A 23960-nucleotide genomic window follows, 5' to 3' on the forward strand; every position below is an offset into this window, starting at 1 on the left:
TTATTCATCAAGCACAAAAATCATACACGTCTGATCTGCTTAGGGATGTGTGCTGTGTTTCTGTGTTTGTGTACGGTAGTTTGTGTGTGCGTGTGACGGTCACGATGAACGTTTCTGCTGATGCAACCACTGCTGGATACACTGGCGCGTCAGAGGTACGAAAAAATGAACATGAAGAGCACAAGGGAGGAGGAGGAGGAGGAGAGAGAGAGATCCCAGATGTCAGTGATATGAGGGTGATAAAGCTCATATCTCAGCATGTTTACACTCAGAGAACTGCTGCTGTATACTATCTGATTGTTTGGAGAGAAACATAGCTGTCACACTTATCGAGACGTTCTTTAAACACCCTTCAAACCAGCAGTGTCCTCTCTAATTCTTTCAGAACACTGGTAAAATTGGTAGCGTTCATACAGACATGACACCGCAGTTTCTCTCACCGTGTGTCAAACCTGGGAGGACGAGGAACCCTCAGCCAAGTTTGTCCACGTGAAACTCTTTGAATCCACAGGATGCAGCTCTGCCAGTGCAGGGAAAGAAAAATAGGATGTTAGTGGCACATTTCGTCAGTCATATTTAACCAAGGACCAATCACTGTGTTGGGAAACCAGACACTAGGAGTTCATAAAACTGCCATCTACACATCTGTGTGTGAGAGCACCTGTTTTGGGTGTGTGTGTGTGTGTGTGTGTGTGTGTTTGTGCATGTGTGGTGTGAGACACTAGATATCTAGTAACAGGCCTTTCATGCAGCATAACTATCTGACAACTGCCTCACATCTCGGATTACGGCATTTTTTCGGTTTTCTGGGCTACGATGTGTAAGTTTTATATTTTTGCTGTAGAGTTATGAGAGCAAAATTCGGATATATTTATCTCCTCAGCAGCTTGGGACAATAATCTGCAAAAATGTAATGTGATACAGACACACAAAGGTGGACACTCTTATAATGAAACTAGATCTTAGTGGCCTTGTGTGTGTGGTGTGTGTTTGTCTTCATCTGTGCACGCATTAGTGACTTTGAATAAGAGCTCTTGTGTTACACAAGCGTGTGTTAGTGTATAAGCCTGAACGTATGCATGTGTGTGAATACACTTGAGTGTGTCTGTGTGTGTGTGTGTGTGTGTGTATGTGTGTGTGTGTGTGTGTGTGTTTAGCGCTTTGTACAAACAGACAGACAGAAGTCTCAAGCAGGGAGAAAAATGTGCAGCTTGAAAATATCAGTCTTGTTCTGACACGTCTCATCATTTTCTGCCCTGCACCAACCGCCTCGCTTCAAGCGCAGCTGTCGACCGAACGGCCTGACAGTAGCAGCAAAGCCGGCAGCTGATCGAGAAAGGCAACTCGAAAGATCTAAAAGTTTGGTTAAAAAAAAAAAGTCACATGACCTTGCTCTTGTTTTATTGTTTGGAAGGGCCCTTTGGAGACAAACCTTCGACAAATAAGGAAAAAATAGGAAAAAAAAAGTCAGTATTATCATTGTAGATGAAGGTAAATGGCCAAAGGGAACTAAGTAAATTAGCTCACAAAGAAAAGCTAAATATAAGTCTATTTCCTCTGTTCACAAATCAATGGTGCAGTGAGCTATACAATTTTCTCCTTACTTTAGCTCTAAGGGGAACATCTTCCTAACTAATTTTCCTTTGCTCTTTACCTGCTTATTCTGATGCTTCGTTTAAGATATGAGGCGATATTATGGTGTTATAGCAATGAGGACAATATTGTGGGCAGAGGTCAGGGTGAGCTACAGGGTAGCACCACTGCAGCCGCTTAGAATTCATGATCTTGCTTCAGCAACTCTCGCAAGGTGGGGAACTCTGCAGACATTTGAGCCCGTAGAGCTGCATCCGCAAGCTTAAAGGAGGTCGAACTTCCCCTTACGTTCTGGCATCCCTCTCTTGCTTAAAAACAATGGAGCAGTTAAGTCTGCCGCCTGCTGACCTGTGATCAGATCCCACCAGTGCTTTCAAACGTCAAATATGGTTAACAACTTCCTGGCGTCTCCCAGTGGCTCAGAACTGAGTCCTGCCAGCTCTTTCTCTTCTGTGTAATTATCGTTCTAGGAAGATGCCATGATAAAGACGTTGGTTCACCCTGGGCGAGGCTCAGGACAGCCTGGTTTGTGAGGTTGGATTCCCATCGAGGGGATCCCCTACAGATATATAAAAAAAAGATACCAAAGAATGAATTATGATTCTGCATGATGCTGTTTTGGCGGTGACACATAGAGGCGTGCAGGAACTAAGTTACAGTCAAGCATAGAACTTAATCCAGCTACTTTTTGTAGCACAGCTGCAACTGTGCACTGCTGTGAGATGTGTTATCAGGCTCTGCTGTGCACTCATTGTACATCCAAAGTGTTTACAGTCTCTGCTGCAGTTTATCATAGAGAGAAGTCATTTGTGGTGAGAAGAAAACTTCACTGGAACTGGCTTTCACAAAATTCAAATTTGTCCAGCGTCACTGAAAAGGAGAAAATGAGGCTTTCTACAACTTCTATTCAATGTCATGTGCTGCAGAAAACACAAAGCAGCCCAAAGAGACCAATCAGAGTTCTTGTGGTCTGCTATTGTCGCGTAGCCCCAACATATTGTACATTTTTGAGAATATGCACATCAACAATGGCGGTTAGGATACAAAGTACAAAAACAAAGTCATTTTGTGTATTGTTTTTGCCTGTATATTATCATGTTTCGGTAAAAATGTGATTCTGTTTTGTGATTTGGTTTGTTGTGTATGTTTCTTTTCTTCTTTCTTCACAGTCATGCATCTGTGAAAATGTCATCCTGTTAAAATGACATGTAACAGTGTTACACATATGCACATTTCCCACTACGTTGCAGAAAAACCTGGTGATCCATTTTATCAAAAATTAGTCGACACATTTCCTGCTTTCTTCCAACCAGAGGAGGCAACTGGAAAACATGTTTTGGCTCCCTAGTAAAGGTCATGTCGCAAACTGGCTGAACCACTCTTAATGTGAAGTTAAATAGTATCTGTGGATGCTGCTATGATCAAAACACTTTCCTTTAGCCTTGCTAGATGTGTTAAAATTCAATGTCTCCTTGCTGACCTTGTTATTTACTGAAGTGTACATGGATAATGGAGATCCACACCTCTTACAGTGTTCTCAACCTGTAGGAATATAAAGAAAGCAAGCTCTTTTATTGGTGAACATACCACAGTGGAGAAGGAAGAGGCTACAAGGCATACTGTATTGCCACTGCTGTTATGCATGCATACACATGCACATAACACAACTACATAAATGCTGGCATCCAAAACATGGTAATAATGTCATGACATAAATGCCAACGTGCACAACGCACGCATGCAGATATGCAGGGTTGGGTAATTACTGCTTGTTTTCACAGATTTATGGTGTAGTCTAAACAGGAACAAGGTATGCTCTATAACATTAATTACAAAGAAATTATTTATGATATCAGATTATAAATCTGCGAGACTGTGGTAACATTTGAAAGAGAAAGCATGATGAATACACTGATGGTGTTTTGCTGCTACAGCCTTACATGGTCTGGTATAACCAGTAGTATACGGTGGCTGATGTTTAACAACCTTTAGATACATACTGCTGTGTAACAGGTATTTTTCGCCTGCATGACTCTTCTGTACTTGTGCGACTGCATTCTGTTTTTTGTCACATTTTTAGTATTGGGGTCGTAGAGAGCCAGCAGCAGACTGACAACAGGAAGTGAGGGAGGAGAGAGATGTGGAATGACATTCAACAAAGACAAACAAAGTTGGATTTCAACAAGGGACATTGCAGGTAATAGACAGCACCTTGAACTCTAACGCCACCAGGGTGCCTCAGTTGAAATAGTTTCAGCAGAACAACCCCAACCCCAAAATGTAAATAAAACAGGAACGCAATGATTTGTGAATGAACTGTGTTTGCTGACACCCATGTAGTAACATCCTTTATACAGTCATGTGTTCACACGGTGGTGAACCTCGCTCCATCTTCGCTTGTGAACGACTGAGCCTTTCCAGGATGCTCCTTTCATGCCCAGTCATGATACTATCACCTGTTACCAATCAACCTGTTTACCTGTGGAATGATCCAAACAGGTGTTTTTGGAGCGTTCCCCAACTTTCCCAGTCTTTTGTTGCTCCTGTCCCAACTTCTTTGGAACGTGTTGCTGCATCATTAAACATATTGTCTTTGTACTGTTTTCAATTGACAAAAAGGATTAGTAAATTATTACACTGTGTTTTATTTATTTATTATTTTCTGGAATCGGGTCATGTATGATGAGAAGTGCACAAACTGTACATCAGCTGGCCCAGCTCTACTTTGCGTGCTTTACGAGAGATGGACATGTCACCACCACTCAGGGCATTACAATTCCTCCCATAGACCTGGAGATGTCTGCAAACTGTTGTTCTTTCACTGAAGCATCATATTTGAATGTCATGGTGCTGGCATGTTGAAATGACTCAAAGGAATCTTGGGAAAAGAAGGACAATTCAATGTGCCGCCTTCCTGTCGTTACAATCTTTAGCCACAGAGGCCGCTGTTAAGCAAGTAGTCATCCTTTAAAAGTAGAAAACCACGAGTCAAAACAGGACATTGGGTTCAACAAGATATTGTCAGGAGCTGCACATTTGAATAACATGAGGACCAGAACAATACAATTTTCCTACTTTAAACTTTTTTCTTACATGAACTTTATTATTGCACATAAGTAATCAGCAGCAACTAATCCGGCAATCAGAATACATGATGTAATCTCTTGAATTATTTATAATCTCTTAATATCGACAAAATATTAATCTGAATGTTCCTGCAAACACAGACTCATCTTCATTTTCTTCCCACAGCCTGCGACAGTGACATCACAGAGCTGCTGTCGGCGTGCATCACCTGGATCAGTGAGGCAACAGGTGATGGTGAGTTAACAGTACGGTAACGGGCGGACAAATGTTGGTCATCTCCCTCCGCTCAATCTGCTGTGTCACACTGAGCATAGGGGGAAAGCAGCAGAGTGTGTCTTAAAACTTGCACATGTGCTCACATACGTGTGTCAGTGTGTGTTGGGGGGGGGGTGGTTGGAGCAGCATGTACACACATAAACATCCTCTAGGCAATGGGAGTCATCCTGGGAATATTTATCTTTGCTGGTAACGCAAAGAGGCAGCCAACCTCTAATCTGGCCCTCAGCTATTTTCTCTGAAATCTCCGAAAGGGAAGGGGGGTGGGGGGCGAGGAGAAAGAGGAAGGAAGGAGGGAGACGGCGAAGTCAGCGGGGAAGGAAAGAAATCTGTGAGAAGGTGGAGGATGGAGAGAGAATAAACGAGAGAGACAGGGCTTGTCTGGTGCATGTGCATGTGTATTAAATGTGTGTGTTTCTTGACATCCCTGTGTGTCGGTGTGTGTGTGTGTATAGAGACTGCAGGTGTCTGTGTCTATGTGCATTTCTTTTGTGCATGTGTGTGTCTGGGCTGGTCAAGAGGGGTGGCCAGGGGCTGGGTGATGAGGCGTGGCTGGGATCTTGTGTTTGGTGTGTCTGTGAGGCAGAATGAGGTGGGGTGATGGAGGTGTGTGTGTGTATGTGTGGGTGGGTGGGTGCGTGTGTGTAGCAGTGGCCATGCCCCCAAGGCCGAGCTGGATCTCTCAGTGTGCGGCTGATTCGAAGTGAATGGCAGCGTGCCGTGCGGCTCCATCGTGGCCAAATGACTTCTGACACTCCTCGCCTTGTTGCCTGACGTCTGAGGAGACAAGACAACACACACACACACACACACACATACACACACACAAAGATTTGTACTTACAAACACACATGTGTGCACACAGAGAAGCGGAACATTTGACAAGATGTTTCACATTTTGTCTCCAGCGTCTTCTGATGGAAAATTCAATGGAAAGTTTGACGATCCTGCGTTTCCCAAAGTAGGAACATGACAGTTGGTTGTTCTGTTTGCTTTCATTTACTTGTATCTATTTACTCTACATGTGTTTTACTTTAACATCCCTGACCTGAACTAGAAAGGGCCTGAGGGAGAGGGACTGTCAGGGGACAGAGTGCACACAGAAGGAACAAGTCTGCTTCACTGCTCCATCCTTCTGTGTTTATATTCTACATGCCAACATACAATCCAACATATGTGCATGCATGTGCATGTGTCTATCATTTACTGTTTGAGGAGTGCCACCCTGACCACAGATGCACACAAACACACTATTTGTCCGGGCAGTCAGTGTGTGTCCATTTGGGTTCGTTTAAACCCTCTGTCATGTCACATACAGTCTGCTCGGTGCTGCGCTCGTCCTTGCCTCAGGGTGGACTCGTCCAAGACAAGCGCTTGATTTGACTTGGACCATGTTTTCTGGTGCACCACCACGGCTCATCCTTACTGAACCTCTCTGGATCTCAGCTATGACAGGCGAGGATACTTTCCTCGTACAAACAAGTTGGGATGCTGTGTAAAACAGAATGTGATAATTTGCTAATCCTTTTTGACATGTATTCAACTGAAAGCAGTATAAAGACAATATATTTAATGTCTGACCTCATCAACTTCATTGATTTTTGTAAAGATCTGCTTATTCTGAATTTGATGCAGCAACACATTTCAAACAAGTTGGGACAGGAGCAACTAAAGACTGGGAAAGTTGTGGAACACTCCAAAAACACCTGTTTGGATCATTCCACAGGTAAACAGGTTGATTGGTAACAGCTGATAGTATCATGAATGGGTATGAAAGGAGCATCCTAGAAAGGCTCAGTGGTTCACAAGCGAGGATGGAGCGAGGTTCACCACTTTGTGAACACATGATTGTATAAAGGAGATTACTGCATGGGCTCAGGAACACTCCTTAAACTGTTCATTTGCAAATAATTGCATCTGTTTATAGTTACGTTTTACACAGCATCCCAACTTTTATGGAATAAGGGTTGTAGAAGAACAATACAAGAACATTACAAAGACTGGGTTTGTTGAAGTGCAGTTTAGAAAAGACACTTAAAGCATGAGGTATCACAATATACAGTTATGCAGCATATAACAAAAGATGCATAAGTAGTTCATGCTAACTGTAATAGCAAAGATATAGTGAGCCAAAGCAAGAAAGACAGATCACAGTAATCATAACTCAAAATAAGAAATACAAAAAATGCACTCAAGTAAGACCTGAAAAGGGCGAATGAGGTGAAGTATTCACAGCACAATGCAGCTGTGAGGTAAAATAAAATGTTGAATAGAAACAAGGTAAAGTGACCTTTAATAGGATGCAACACGTGGTTTGTAATACTCACAGAGAAGAAAGTATTACAAATGTTGTACCACCATTTCTGATACCATGATAAACAAACAGTGTTAGCAACACTGCAGGAAAAGGTATTGTGGTGCAAAAACAGTACAAACAAAAGGTAGGATTACAAGCTTTTAACCTAAATGAGACCAAATAATTGCAGTTAATACCGAATTGATGAAATACCTAATAATACCTAGAGAGGTAAACATGTATTAATAATGGCTAATCTTCGAAAAGCAGGTTATAGCAGTTGTTTTGAAAAAATAAATGCGGAAATATAACCTGACACCTTGCATATAAACCATCATCCTGACTTTGAGCTGACTAACAAACAAAGTGTAAAGCCAAAGTCAGATTTTCCCTGTAACTGATACCTCATACAAAGACTTCATATCTGAGCGTAAAATTAAAAACAGCATCATACGAAGCAGTTAAGCGATGGTTAATTTATGGTTCCACAGCAGCGATGCGTGTGCCAAGACCTGCAGGCTGCATGTTGTGTCACACTGCTTTCCCGACCTGGAGGGGAGAAGAAGATCCGGGCGATGACTTAAAATATATGAACGCTACCATTTTTAAGGGCAGTTTAGTGGTTTTTCTGCCGAGCCCCACCCCGAGTCACTCGCTCTCTTCCTGCACAAACACACACGCACAAGAGTTGCTAACTGTAAAGTTAAAAATAGTTGAGTTTTAGATGATGCAACTGCCTGGTGATTACACTGCATAAAATGTAACTTGAATTCAATTTTAAACAGAGAGCTTGTATATGTTGTATGTTGTATATGTCATCTTCCTGAAAACAGGTCATTTCTTTTAGTGGAAAAACTGTTCAGTATCTTATTTCACTTTGTTTGACTTTTTCCCACTGTAAAAAAAATACATCTATTTGTTTTTAACTTCCTTCCACTTTTGCACACAAAATGCATCGCAGCAATTTGACCTCTCCTTGAGCAGGACATTGTGGTTCTTGTTGATGACATACTGTCCCCAGTGATGTGCAGTATATCCATCATGTTGTGTGTGCTCATTATGTGTTTGTTTTACTGGCAGTGTGAATGGGATTAGAGAGTGTGTGTACAGGCTCCCTCAGTCATCAAACCCTTTTAACTTTTCTCATTGAACCTGCTCACACACACCAGGTTGCGCACAGATTACTTACAACAGTGTGTATGTCTCAAAGAAAAACTGTGTGTGGGTTGCATTTTCCGGTCTGCATCTGAACCTGCAGTGCACTGGTTTCTCTTAGTGTGTGTGTGTGTGTGTGTGCCTGAGCATGTGTGCGAGCGTGTGTGCACAGGTGTGCGTTTGTTGACGCCGTTCCCTCTCTGTGAATGTGAGGGAAATTTCTACGGTTTGAGCAGCAAATACAAACATCAACTTTGTGTTGTTTTAGAGGAATTAGCACTAGGTGGCACATGACAACAACTCACGAAACATGATTGATCACATGCAAAAAAAAAAAGTTATAATCCTGTGAAAGATGCGTGGCTGCAGAACAACACTCTGACCTCTGTCTAATGAAAAAAGCTCTGCAATCTCGACAACTGCAGGCCAAAACTTAATGAAATAAGCCCAAACACACTATTCTGTGCAAAAAGATCTCAACCGAAAATAATAAACTAAATAAGATAAATAAGTTAATACAGAAGTCCTCGTCCTTGTCCTTGTTGCTTTTTAACAACGCACTTTGGCCAGTTTGTATCACTCCTACTTGAGTGGAGCTCTAACACATATACTTGACAACTCTCATTTTACCCCATGTAACCAGCATATTATGCAAGAGTGGATTATGTGTTGTGTTGCATCTAAGGGCAAATTACATACTTGTCTCTTTCAGTGAGTATCATCCTGCACTATACATGGCTGCCCTTCCCTCCAGCCCAGTGTAACCCTCCTCTGCAAAACAAAGGAGAGCAGGAGAAAGAGCGAGACAGAGCGGGGTGGAAAGAGAGAGATAAAGAAGCGAGAGAAGTTAAAGAGAGAAAAAAAACTTCACACTGATGTGATCAAACCCCCCCAAAAAACAGCCTATTCTGTCAGCATGTGGAATCAGATATAGCGAGAAACATGTGGCGCTTTAAGGGATAATATCCGCTCTGTTGCTGCTGATGTCATTGTCAAACTTGCTCCCCTTCCCGGCACACCCCCCACCCCCCCCCCCCCTCACCCCTCCAGCCTTCTGTCCCTACCTCTCTCCCTCCCCTGCGCTGAGAGCCCCTGGCCCTGCAGACAGGCTCTGTAAGGATTAATTAAACAATTAGGAGAGGAGCCCCTGGGAGGCGTTCGAGGGTCCCCTTGTAGTCATTACACACAAACACACAGGCCTCAATTAGGCTGTGCTGTGATAGGCCTGGAACTGCTCATCCCCCCCTTGAGTGACCGAGTAGGTGAGTAACCTTTTAATTGAATTATGATTGTTATCCTGATGTCCGCTGCTTCTGCCCCCGCTAACCCCTCCTCTCGCCCTCGCGATTTTCCCCCCCGAGGTCCTGCTTGATGAAATTAAGGAGGAACCCCAGCAGGAAAGATATGGAGGTTCACCCTCCTCTCTCCTCCACTCATCTCTCCCTCTTTCTCTCTGCAGAGATCAATGTTCATTCCATCGCTTCGAGCAACAGGCTCGAAAGCTTTGTGTCTGCAAATTTACCTGAAGGGAACGTCTGTCTCGCTCTCAATCTGCGTGTTCTTCCGGCCGTTTGATAGAGTGATGGACGGATGACAGGAACGCAGGAGAGGAGCTGAGGGCTTCAAATGTAAAGCAGAGGAGTGAAAGACACAGCTGTATCGTAACATCTGTCCTAAAAAGTGTCAGGTTTTGAAGATCTTGGCTCTTTCCTGCCCTCGTGCACAGACTGACAGGCGCTTGGATGCTAGTGGACCGTGGGCCGTGCAGGGCTTCACTGCAGTATGCTGTGTGTCAGCGCTGACTGGCCTGATTAGGACAACACCACAGACAGCCACAGACACAGCAGGGGAGGGGAGGGCCGATGCTGCCGGAGACAAGACAAGACAGGCCCCCCGCTTCTCATCATTTCCTCATTTGTCTGCTCACTTGGCCAGCCATCACAGCCCATCTCCACGGCAGCATGTGACCTGGATAGGATGGGATGCAGATATGTTCGTTAAATGATGGCCTGACCTTTTGGTCGAGACACTTAACCTCTGCGGGAGAGCTGTGGAAGAGTCTCCGATCGGTCTGTGTTGACCCCCACAAAGCGTTTACGTGCAAAAGCAGGAGCCCCGGGGCTGGTCCACGAGGCTCCATTACACTGGCTAATGTTTTCATATAAAATGTGCAGGCCTGCGCACAAACAGCAACCTGTGATGGAGAGGACACACAGATGCTGTGCGACGAAAAACTTATTGAAGAATTACGCCTGTTTTTACTTCTTGAGTTTTAAAGAGTGGCTGCAGTTAAGAAGAGATCCTGGAAGAGATTTTGTTACATTGTTGCTTCCTTCTAGCCAAATTTAATACTTCTGTCTTTCATACTGCAACATGATGATAATGAAATTTTATAACAGTCCCCTCTTACAGCAGTGAGCAAACCTCCTCTCAGTCCAGATTAATGTGGACTCATTAACACAGCGACCATGGATCACTTGTCGTACAGACGACTTCACACACGCTCCTGTGGCTCTTCTTTGTTTGAAACATTACAGACTGTCATTGTTCGCAAACACAAGACGTATGCACAGTCAACTGATGTCATATCGCTACATTTCTGAGTGTTAATGTTTATATTTTCCAGATAGTTACCATCTGCTGCTGCGTGGGCCGGCCAAGTTGCCTCAGACTTGTGCCATACATGCTGTTTATGTTAGCAAATTCTGTATTATGTTATTGCCCTTTTATGCCGGCCGTTTGATCATAATTGGCTCTGCATGCACACACAGAAAGAAAGCAATCAGAGGAACCGTGCATTAATTTCCAGGACGACGCAATACTGTATTTCTCACATGTTGACACACTGTTTGTCTCACATATTTGCTCGACTCACAAACAAGATCAGATGGCTGAAATGCAGTCACCACGACAGCTAGAAAGCCTCTTCGTTGTCGCTAACTCTATCTCCTTTCCATCTGTTAGTGATCTCCACGAGCAGTGCGCGCTGTGAGGGAGCGATGGGGAGAAAAAAAGGGGAAGGAGAGGAAAGGAAAGTAGAGGTTTTACTGCATCCTGGTACATCCTGCCTTAATGAGGCCCCCCTCTCTGTCTGCCCATCTGTCCCCAGCGGGATTGGCCGCTCAGGGCCCCCACGTTAGCAAGGAGGTATGTTTGTGTGTGTGTGCGTGTGTGTGTGTGCATTTGTGTATGTGTGTGCAGGGGAGATGTGCTTGGGAGTAATGGATTCAGTCAAGGTAGGAGCAACTGCCCCCCCTCTAAAAGGAAATGGTAATGTGATTGACATTGCAGAGAGCAGGTAATGTCCTTCGATGCGGATTTAACCTTTCTTTGTCTTTGATTTAGCCAGTTTCTGTTGATTTAGCTCCTGAGAGAGGCCGCTCAGTTACAACAACACATGTTTAGGATTCCCCTCCGTCTCATTTAACTCCTCAGTAGGAAGGAGACTGAGTCATCCATCTTCAACTCCCCCACCCCACCTCTGATGACCCCTCTCCGTGGTACAGTCTCATTAGCCCGAGCTGCAGCGGCTTGTTAACCCCACTAATCGAAATGGGAATGAGCATAAAAGAGCCCAAGAATTTACTGCCAGGTCCACACTTCAAAGGGACAGTGGGGAGGGGGGCATCTTCTAGCAGACTGAGCGTGTGTGTATAGGTGTATGTGTGCAATCAGAGGTGTGTGTTGGCTCAGTTTGATGAGTTGGTTTTTGGCAACATTTGATTCTCAGCTCACATTTTGCAGAACACGTTTCACGGTTGTCACAGAGAAGCACATCAAACCTTCGCAAATGCAACAATTTTCAGCTGCCGATTCACTTTTCTAAAAACTTGAAGTTGGAAGTTGAAGTTTTCTCAACCCAGCTACAAAGAGCGTGCACTGTAGTCGGCTGGATCCTGTGTCGAATTCCCACAGTTCTTTAAATAATATATGTGTAACAGAGGCATGCTGCAGCGCGCCCTGCTCTCATCACAGTGGAGCTGCTGGCGTTGACAGACTCCCATATAACTAATATCTCCACTTTACCACCACAGCAGGGCCAATGCGCATTGCACATTCTGCAGATTCGGCTACTTTTAACAAATTCAGCGGCTTGTGCAGGTTGTAATCATCACTTGCAGCTTTAATTTGCCTTTTTCTCTAATCCAGCCACTGGGCCAACCAGTAAAAAGGTTACTATGAAAGGCCTAACCTTATATTCTCCCATGCAGGGGGAATCTCCAAAAACTAGCATGCCGAAGAGGTTGTTCCAAGCATTCAAGCTGGCGGTAGAGTCATATTTTCTGTTATGCATAATAAAAATCAGTCTGATGACCACTGTAAAGCTGGAAACAGTGAGTCTGAAGCTGCAAGGATCAGTCAGCACACCCCACTGTTCTCCTCCAAATCCATTCACCTGACCGGGTGTGGCAGTCAACACTTGGCAAACTCCAAAATCCCAGAGGTGCAGAAAGCTTCGTTTTTTTCATGGGGAACATGTAATCCATTTATTCAGTCATACGTGTTTATCTTTCGGATCCTTTGTGTCACTTACACTGTGCGTGTTTGCTTTGTGTCATTTTCAGTGTCAGCACAAACTTCTCTTTTTATATTATTCAAACAAAGTGTGACACTGTGGTTTGGTTAGGTTCGACCGGAGAGGGATTTGGCTCATCTCGAGCCACGGCGCACCACAATAGCTGGTATGAAATCTGTTAATACCGGCCCACTTGCTATTATCTGAGCCCTCGGGAGCTTTTAGATACGAGGCTCGGTGGGAGCAGATGATACGCAAAAGCAGTTCTCAAAGGATGATCATAAGTTTGTTTGGAAGGCCTGACTTAGTTACAGGGGCTGATTGATGGAAATGCATCCCCAAATCAACACTGAGGTCAATCACGATGCACTGCTGAAGCCATCTCAGATCTGAAGAGCATGACTGTATCAACAATATCAACTGACTGGCAAAACCAGTAAAGTGGTGCTTTATCTGTATCTATATACATATATACATACATTTACGTATGTTTCTGCATATTTAAATTACACTTGTCCTGTTTGGCCGCTGAGCTGCTGCGCTCTTACTCCAAACTTTTGACAGCCAAACTGTTCGTCCCAGCAGAACGGTCGCAACTCCTCTGACTCCTCTGTCTCTGCCATGTTTGTTTTCATCCGGGGACACACAGTGAATGGCTGATTGAAATCTATTTGTTTGACGTTCACTACGACAAAGAGTTGTACTAGAGGGTATTTAGAATAGGCGAGCTTTAAAGTGTGCAAATCTGGGTTGCTGGGAAATGAGGGACAGACGGAGACGGAGAGAGGGACGGCAGAGGAAAGAGTGAGACACGTGTGGTTTTGCCGGCACTGGTTCTGTATGGTGCCTCTAATTTTCACCACATGCTATTTACCAACTTATATTAGCTTCACAATAGGAGTGTAGCTTTGCAGCAATGGCAAGCTTTTATATTATTATAGAATTATTCACTTGTGTCTTTCACCAAAGCACTGAAGCACTTTCTTGCAGGACATGTTCTTAATTATCGACAAAACCAAACCAAAATGTGTCGCTCAAGTTTCCTCATGACCTCGTTAAGCGAACGTCTCATGCAGTTTCTGTGTTGTGACTTTCTGCGCGGCCAAACTAGCTACTTACTGCTCACTCAAACAACAGATAATCTGTGTGAAAATCTCAGTGTGTCCATTTGCTGGTGCACACACACACACACACACACACACACACACACACACACACACACACACACACACAGAGCTGCTACAGCTGTGAGAAACAGAGGCTCTGCTCTCCACACATCATTGAAGTTGAGTAGAGGTGTTTCTGTTTCCTGGCTGAGTGACAGCAGAGTGGGATGATGAATGGAGCGTCATCACTCCCGCAGAACGACTTTATGTGAGATTGAAAGAAATAAATAAAGTTTCCAACAAGTTATGATTTGTACTTTGATTCCAGAAAAGTTTGGATGCTGTGTAAAACATAGAAAAACAGACTGCTATTTTGATAATTTTCCTTTTCGACATAAACTCAATTGAAAACTATTTAATGTTTGACCTCATCAGCGTCATTGATTTTATCTGATTATTCTGAATTTGATGCAGCAACACATTTCAAACAAGTTGGGACAGGACCAACAAAAGACTGGGAAAGTTGTGGAACGCTCCAAAAACACCTGTTTGGATCATTCCACAGGTAAACAGGTTGATTGGTAACAGGTGATAGTATCATGATTGGGTGTGAAAGGAGCATCCTGGAAAGGCTCAGTCGTTCACAAGCGAGGATGGAGCGAGGTTCACCACTTTGTGAACACATGATTGGATAAAGGATGTTACTGCATGGGCTCAGGAACACATCGTAACACCGTTGTCAGTAAACAAAGTTTTATTCGTTTTATTTAGATGATAAATCGTAAAGTCTTCAGCTGACAAAACTCTAATAAATGGGATTTATTATATTCAATAGCAATCAGTTCACCTCATCTCACCTGATGATCAAATCAATGAGCTCGTTTATTAAAACTGGTGTTATATAAAGTCCTGTACTAACATGTAGGTGTGCCGTTTGTACCATCTGTTAGTATGGTACAAGATACATGACACTCTGATTAGGCTTGACAGAACATGATCAAATGTAAAAGGTAGAAATAATTATTGATAAATTGATAAATCTTTAAATAAGATCAGTAACAGACCCCAAAATGACCTGGGCCAAGAAGTCAAACCAGAATGGTTCCTCCAGCAGGAGACCAGAACTGACACTTTTAGAAGTCTCTGTCTCTGTCAAAGGTCTTCAGAGACAATCAGGCGGCTGTGAGCGTTAAACCATGAAAGATGTTCAACATTTTTCTGGGACAGTTTGTGACGACAGTATGGTTAGAAGGGATCAAAAAGCAACTTTGTGGTCTGACAGACTGATAGAAAGAGAAGGATCATTACCACCACTGCGGGCTGATGGCTCTAATGCTGAAATGATAAGGGGTTTGCTGGAGGACAATGAAAGGAAACACGTCCAGCCCAGACCTTACACATATTTCAGAAGGCTCCTATAAGTGGTGCCATATTATATTCATTATCTCATTTTGCTAAGTCCGTGTGAGCCTGCAATCCTTTGCGCCGTCCTCCTCTCTGCAGTAAACCACGCATTCATATGTGGATTGTGTGTGTCAGCCGGTGGCCGTGGCTGTTAGGTAGGTTGTATTTGGATAATTTGATGAGACAAGGAAGCAATAACCATCAGACAACGTGGCTGGAGTGGGAAGTGACAGCCAAAGAAAATATGAGGCAGGGGAAATGTTTCACACCCATGTTGGAGTCTTGTGATGAGTTCAGTGCTGTCTGAAAAAAAAGGGATGTTTTGTTTTCAGCACTTGTCTGGATGACAGTATTCACAACATGTGCGGTAATTGTCTCAGACGAGACAAAGAGTGTGAAATCTGAGGGAGATTATGGCTGTATGTCCAAATGAGTGGACTACTTCAATAATACACATTATAGGCCTGAGTGCATGAAAGTAATGAAGTAAGTTGAACTCTCCATGGGCTATGTATTAATGAGACTGGGACACATATAGTTGTAGTATATAAAATTAACCCACTGAAGCCCTCTCTCTCTGTATTTTTTTTATTTTTGCTTGACTAAAAGAAAAAAAAATCTGTCATTGCACTTGTCACTTTGTGGCATGTCAAGAGCAGAGAATGTATTCAAGCCTTTGGCAAAGTGTGACCTTTTAGGGGAGCGCAGTTTCCCTAATTAACTCGTCCTCCTCATGCATGCAGACATCCATATCCACACACCACGGCGCCTTCTTCATTAGACAGACACGGAGATCAACAGATTAATTTAATCTGCATAAATGCAAATGTCCTCTTGAGCGTCCTGAGCGTGCGTGGAGATGGTGAGCGACGGCGCACGGGCAAAATGATTTGCAGACACGCTATAGATTCACCGTGGAAAATCTGCATATCTGCACAAATTGCATTGATTTACTCTTGTTGCAAAAAAAAAAAAAAAAAAAAAAAAAAAAATCTCACAAAAAATATATTTAATTATTTCATTAATATATCTAATACGAACTATTTGGGGCAATTAGTTCGACGACAATCATTAATAAGATCAAAAAGTCACCAATAAGACGTATAAGCACATCAGACCCTCCTAACGCACAGATTATTATATTCTAGGAGATGCTTGACAGTCATACATGACGCATATCAGACAGGCCCGTCATTAATTATTTTGAGACAATGAACACTGGAGGTTTACGTCAACAGGCCTCATTAGGACATTAAAAATACCCTCGTTATTAGTGCAAATTAACCTAATTCGGGAGGTTCCTACAAGGCACTTCAGCAGCCGCAGATCTGTCTGTGACAGAGTCCAGGCGTGACAAACGGGCCGGGTCCGCTGTCACACATGCAAAATAACTAAACACATGTTTACTCTCATAGGCTGCATCGACACAAAGAGGAGGGCTTTTAAGTGAAAGAAGATGTAATCTAAATGAATATCTTCAGTGAAGCTGTCAAACAGTTATACGCTGCTGATGTTTTTATTTGGGTAGAAAAACACTTGAAGCCAAAAAAAAAAAGAAAAAAAAAGTAGATATGTTGGAGAAAAAAATGGGGAAAAGTCTGTGCTACTGTTGAAATTCTGGAACAAAAATAGGCTAGATTAGAATTTATTGCATGGATATTATGCAAAACACAGTTAGCACATAGTCGCTCGGCATTTTGAAGAGGCATAAATTAATTGCATTCAGTGAATGGTGAAAATGTCACTGGCTGTATTAAATCAAAGTCAGTTATTCTTGGAAATTGCGAGGAAATGTTCCACAGATTGAGATGTAAAAGGCCATAAAATACTGGGTTCACTTCACTTCATAAGCCATCAGTGGCAGTGACAAAAACGTGCATTTGATTATCAAATAACGAAATAAATACATAAATATGTCCCTTTTAATAGTTAACAATAATAAGCTGTGAGACAACCACAGGAAAAAGCTGTGGGGAAACATATTTTATATCAAGTCTCAATAAAAATAAATAAATAAAAGCAGAAAAACAAAGAAAAGAGAAGAAAAAAACAGACACAACGCTCATAAACACCCACAAAAACATTAATCAGACAACACAAAAGTCAACTTTATTGACATAATTTCATGTTCATAATAATAACAATAATAATAAAATAATAATAATGATGATAATAATGGAGAAGATCACATTCATTTCACTGACTGCACATGCAACTCATCATTTAGACACACACACACACACACACACACACAAACACAAACACACACACACAGAGAGAGAGAGATCTGTGTTAAAGAGCTCTGGTGACATTTAAAGTGGCTTTATGAAGCGCCTGAGTGGCAGTGATACCTAAAAGGCCTTCAGCAGCAGCAGTAGCAGCAGTGCAGCTTCACTCCTTCATGTGTTTGGTGTGTGCAGCCGAGCCACACTGGCCTGCGTTTAACAAGTCCCCCCCTCGCTTTTTAAAGACATGTTTAAGCAAACACAGCTCTTTTCCACATCCCCCGCCAGCCTCCCTTTGAGCCCAGCGCGGTGTGAAAAGGTGGAGCTGGGCTTTGACGGTTTGTGTGCCGCAGCGGGGAGAGCCAGCACAGAGGAGTGGTGTGTATACTGACTGACTGTAGGCTTGGCCTTTGGTAAATACATGGGATTTCACAGAAGGGCCGCTGGATGAATGGGAGCTGCCCTCCTGGAGAACAGAGGTACCGGGGCTGTGCTCATTAGCCTCCTGGAACCGAGGCTGGGGGATAAAAGAAGGCGGGGCAGCCCCTGCTCCAGGTACAAAAGAGGGTCTTCATGAGTATGTGTATCCCTGCTGGGGTCCCAGTGAAATGGAAATGCAGTAATTGCCATGATCTGATGAATGGTCAGCTCCTCCCAGGCTGTATTTGTCCCCTTTTCCTGCTGTGATCACATCACTTGGGGCACGGGGGCCCTCAGGAGAGGAAAAAATGCAGAGGTAGGCCTTCAACAGCTGATCCTGTATCGGATTTACCTATTAATAGCTGAGACAGGGCATACCTTGCTCATGCTTACAGGCCATTGGGCTGTTTCATAGTTCATAAACACCTCTCTTTAGTGAAAACATAATCTTTTCGGTTAATTTGGAGTTGATTGTTGTTCCTGAATTTGGTCCCTGTATCCTTCCCTCCTGCGTCACATGCTAAGTGTGAAAGAAGCATGAAAGCCCTGAGATCTCACATGACAACAATACAACCTGACAGAACAGGCGATGTCTGCCTCTTCGAGGAGTGGCAACAACGAGACACTGCTGCATTTTTTTTTTTTTTGCAATTAATTTGGTTCACGGAGCCGATTGTACTCCTTTCTGGAAAGCCAACACCAGGCCGCGTACAGTGCGTTTAGAAACACAAACTACCCTAATTGAAGTTGCTTGGTCGTCGTTTATCATCGGACTGAGACTTTAAGGAGTGTGAACAACCTCCCTGCACCCGGCAAAGCCGTTTTGTGCATCATGTTAAACAAGATAGACGTGCCTGTGAGTTTCTTCTCCCCGTTCCTGCGGCACATCTAATTTACGCACTGCATGGAGGAGCTACAGGCTTTGTTTGCAGTGTCCCTGCCCTGAGACAGAGCAGCTCTAGCGGACTACACTAAACTGGCTTGGCAGCCGGCGTGTGTGCAGTGCCAGGCTTGAGGGAGTGTGTTTGCGTGTGTGCATATGTGTGTGGATTCGTGCGCATACGGCGCACACCCGCATCTGAGCGCGCCTGTGCGGGGATGGAGGGCCTCGGACGCTTTGCATCACGGGCATGCGTGCGCTTCCGTCTGCGCGTGCTCATGCATGTGTCGAACACACACACACACACACACACACCAGCGTTAAGGGAGCACAAGTCGGGCGAATGAATCCTCGTACCACCTCTTTTGGCACTCATCAGTTCGTGACTTGTGAAAAGCGCCAAAGTGAGGATTGTAAGTGAGCAGGACACTCGTCACAGGTCCGCCCATGAGACTCAGTGACACCTGTCATCACAGCTTACTCTGAAGACCTGCTACACACCACCTCCAGCCTCGCCTCGCCTCGCCTCTGCCACCGACAAACGGGGGGATGGAGAGGAGTGTGGCGGAGGGGGTGGATTTATAGATCCCCTCTTGCTCTGTTCTCCGTACTGGTAGCGAGGTTAGAGGGCACAGAGCAGGCGGACAGCAGGGTGGAAAAGAGGGAGAGGGATGGAGGGCAATGAGGGAAGTCTGCCTGGTTAGCGTTTGTCCTTCAGATGAGCATGCTTCTCTGGCCCCGTGGCTATAGCTCGCCTTCCCGCCTGACTGCATGCTCGGGACAAAGAGGCTGTGTGCACGTGTGTGTGTGTGTGGGAGCTTGAGTGGAACATAGGATGCTCCAACTACTTAACAGTTCAGTTTTCACTCTGGCAGTGAGTCTATTTCCATGTCAGCCTCCCTGCTAAATGTATTTATGTGGACGAAGAGAATTCTTAATGGGAAGTTTCAGCATATTTGTTATTATTTCAGCGTGGAGATGTTTATTTCTTCTCCTCCAGCTTTATTGCTTGGTAGTTCATTATTGCATACTAAACAACACAGGGCTGATTGTGGGCCCCGCATGAGTTGCTGTACAAAAAGTAGCCGAGAAAGAAAAGAAGGAGAGAGAGAGAGAGAGAGAGGGAGAAAAAAAAGGCTTGTTTGGTTCAGAAACCATTTAACAACTTCCCCTGGAAATTGAAAGAGGAAATAGTTTTGGGCTGGATTGCAGTAGGGGGGAATGAAGCCCATATGAGGACCAGATGAAGAGAGTAAGCAGCCAAGCAGGACTGACAGTGGGAGAGAGAGAGAGAGAGAGAGGTGGGGGGATACAAGGAGGGATGGAGGGAGAGTCTTTTGATGTCCTTCATTTACATCTCACAACAAAACGGAGGAAAAACAAACTGAAGTTGTTGTAAAATAGCGACAGAGGGAGAGAGAGAGAGAGAGAGAGAGAGAGAGACTGGGTGTTTATGAGGTCATTTACCAAACTCGTGTTTTCAACATTTCCTCCCCACTTTAATTTTTCAGCTTTGTTCTACTCTAATTACTTCCATCCACATGTGAGAGTGTGTGTGTACATGTTTGTGAATGTGTGTGCAAGCCATGGTGTGTGTGTGTGTGTGTGGATCCATGCCCTTGTCACTGAAACTGTGCATATTGCAACACAGACAGAACGAAAACATGCCCACTTAACTCTCTTTCTTTTTGCGTTAACCCTTGAACGTTCGCACACGATGCTCTTGCGAGCTGCCAGCTGAGGGCATCGGAAGATTTCCAGAAATCAGACAGAAACTTGTGGATGCTCAGCCCAAGAACCAGGGAATTCCACCCGTAGCAGATGATTCTGCACCTCAGGATTCACCTCTAATGCAGTCGTTCTTTGACAATACAGGAAGTAGTGTGACCTTTATGTAGTGATGTGGACAGTTAAGGGTGTGGATGGGTGTGTAGTGCATCTGACTTTCATGCAGCAGACTGCAGTCTGTGTCCTGTCACAGCCCTGCAAATGACTTTCATTATTAACCCTAACCACCATCGTTCTGATCTTTTGCTCCTTGGCAGTTTAATGAAAATGGCAGCGTCCCAGCTGACTGGTTTTCCACACAATGTGTTTTAATGTTCAATATTAAATCCAGCAATTAAGCAGTCAAAGATATTAATGGTTAGATGCGTTAGTCACTCCGCTCTTCATTACTGTCAGGAACCTCAACCAGACAGTTACTGCAGGTGTGTCCCCAGATCGCGGTGCTCAGACCTGTCAGTGTTACACAATCCGCTGCGCTGCGGTTCTCCACTCGATTCATGATGCTTTTTCACGTTTCAGGTTGAAAGTTGCTGCCACGGAGCAACTGGAACAGGAAGGCCTGTTTTCAGGGTGATGGGAAATGGGCCGGAGAGGTCCGGAGGGGATACACTGATGGTGATGGTGATGAATCTGTTTTGCCAGAGGCTTGTGACATGGGTGAGAGTCTTGGTCCTTTTTAACTAGAGGGGGAGAAAATGCTGGACCAGTTCTCTGTCTTTTTCTCTCTTGTCTTTTTTGCTTTGTCTCTTACACTTCTGAACTTTTTTTCAGTTTCTTTCTTACTTCCTGAATGTTAAAAAATGTTCAATTGATGCCTGAAATGATATTACAAATCCCACACGTGCACATTTCTGGCTGAAAGCTCTCATCCCTCGCTTGTTCATAGTAAAGCTTGTGTTCTTGCAGGCATCACTGGTGCAACGATAGCTGCCTGGCATCCCAGCTGCTCTTGGATCACAGCATGACTAAGGCATGTGTTATGACATTCGGTGGTATTTGCATATTCATTTGTGACATTAAGAATTCCTCTCTGCCGCCTCAGGTGTTCCCGAGTTCCTCGTGGAACGCTGCGAATACAGTTCCTCATGTTCCTGCTAAGTGAACCTGACTGGGCGGCCTAGCTGATAGTATATCTTAACCCATTTTAGATGTTTCTTGAAAGAAAGACGAGGAGCTTTCAGGGCAGAGAGGCAGGGTGTAGACGCACAGAGCAAGTCTGGCTCTGACTCACTCTGGCAGTGGCTTTAATCAGGGTGGAAAAGCCGCGGTGTTCTCATGCGATGCAGAGTCAAATACTCGCCCTAAGGTCTGCAGAGGGTCAACCACGGTGCATGGGGAGAGAGAGAGAGAGAGAGAGAGAGAGAGTGAGAGGGAGAGAGAGAGAGTGAGAGAGAGAGAGAGAGAGAGAAAGAGAAAGAGAGAGAAAGAAAGAAATTCATGTCCCTTGACAACTAGACTGCCTAGAGGACATACATTCCACACTTTCCATCACAAAAGGCATTAATTATATCAGAGACATAACATAATACCACTGTGATGTAAAACGATATTCAGGTGTTAAGGCTGATTTCTAAAACACCTGAAAAAAAAGCTCCAGAGGATTTGGGCTTGAATGACGTTGGGTTTGACATTTTCAAGAAATGGTTCAATTCAACAATAAACAGATTTCGCACAAATGTAATTCCCAGGTGTTCTAAATTTAGCTATTAGCAACACCAAATAGGCACATCAGAACAAAGTAGGTGACATTGTGTTGTTGATAAACAAAAGCAGCGGGAAGTGATGTGAAAAGTGGCCGGTGGACAGAAAAAAGGTTGAACTGTGGGTCATTTTACAGCAGCAGAGCACAGTGATATAATGAAGAGAGAGAGAGAGACAGAGCGGGAGAGAGAGAGAGAGGGAGAGAGAGAGAGAGAGGCAGGCAGGCAGGCAAAGGGAAGGAAAGAGACGAAAGCGAGAGACAGAACCTGAGCCTGTGGGTTTTCTGTGTTCTCGGGGCCTGTTTGTGAAGGCTGCATTCAGGGCTACAGGTCTGGCCCCGAGCGCCAGCGCTGTCACTGGGAATTACGCGCAGGCAGAGTGTGTAACCTGCCCGGACGCTGTGGCAGAGAGCCCGAGGGTGCACAGAGCTCATGCTGGCTGGCTGGCTGCATGCAGGAGTGCCCACGCTACCTTTCATACACTGTGGTGGTCGGTGCGCCGATTAGCTGACTTTTTCTCTGTTGCATGGATCTCTAGCTGTTGTTGGTGAGTTAAGAAGTAAATTCGTAATTATTGCATGATGTGGAACGAAGCGGAATAGATGCCACATTCCTGCAAAGAAGATTCATTCCAAGAAGTTGTAAAGTGGCATCAAGTGAAGCCTTGAACAAAGCAAAACACAGTCACAGCTTTGGTTATTATCTGTCATCTGTCATTATAGTCATTTGCAGCTTAAACCTGCAAAGTGCGTTGGAGATGTCAGCAGCACATTTGTGTAGCAGATCCTCTTTAACAAAATTTGCATGAGAGCTCTGTCCAACCTCATACCTCCAGTTGCCACTCAGATGAAAATAATTATAGCCTATACTCTTGCCTGTATTAAGGCTTCATGAAAAGCTACACCTTTGCAGCCCTTTGTGAAAACTGGCTGTTGACAGTTATCTCAGTGATTAAGTCAGTCTGTCATCTTGAGGAAACTCACAAATGACAGTATCGAATAATGTGTTCGGCAGAAAAAGAAAAAAAAATCCCCCTCCCTTTTAAAAAGGAAGAATGTTTTTGCAGTCAGCACACAGTTTATTACAGTGACAACAAATCAAAGGTAAAGAGAAGAAACTTTGAAGTGCACATTGAGCCCAGCAGCATACGTCACGTGACCGTTAAGAGGCTGATGGCATTTATCAAAGATGACTTGGCTTGTATGTCACTGGCTTCAAACGGCCTGCTTTTGATATCCAGCGCCCGGCTTCGGTTTGTGACTGCGGTAATTGTTATTAAAACAGAGCCCAGAGCGAAGATCTGCCCCATTCATTAGAAAGTTTCATCAATTAACAACACCCACAGGGCTGTTTGGAGGCTACAGTCAGTGTCCTCTCTCTCTGCTGATTAGGTCCCTGCTCCAGTTTCTGTCAGCATCACATATGATACGCTGCTTGGATGTCTTAATACATACAACAAAACACAAAGACAAAGTTAACAAAGACCAACACTCTCTGTCGCCTAAAATATTGAC

This window comes from Chelmon rostratus, chromosome 2, assembly GCF_017976325.1.
Source record: "Chelmon rostratus isolate fCheRos1 chromosome 2, fCheRos1.pri, whole genome shotgun sequence".
NCBI classification, from domain to species: Eukaryota; Metazoa; Chordata; class Actinopteri; order Chaetodontiformes; family Chaetodontidae; genus Chelmon; species Chelmon rostratus.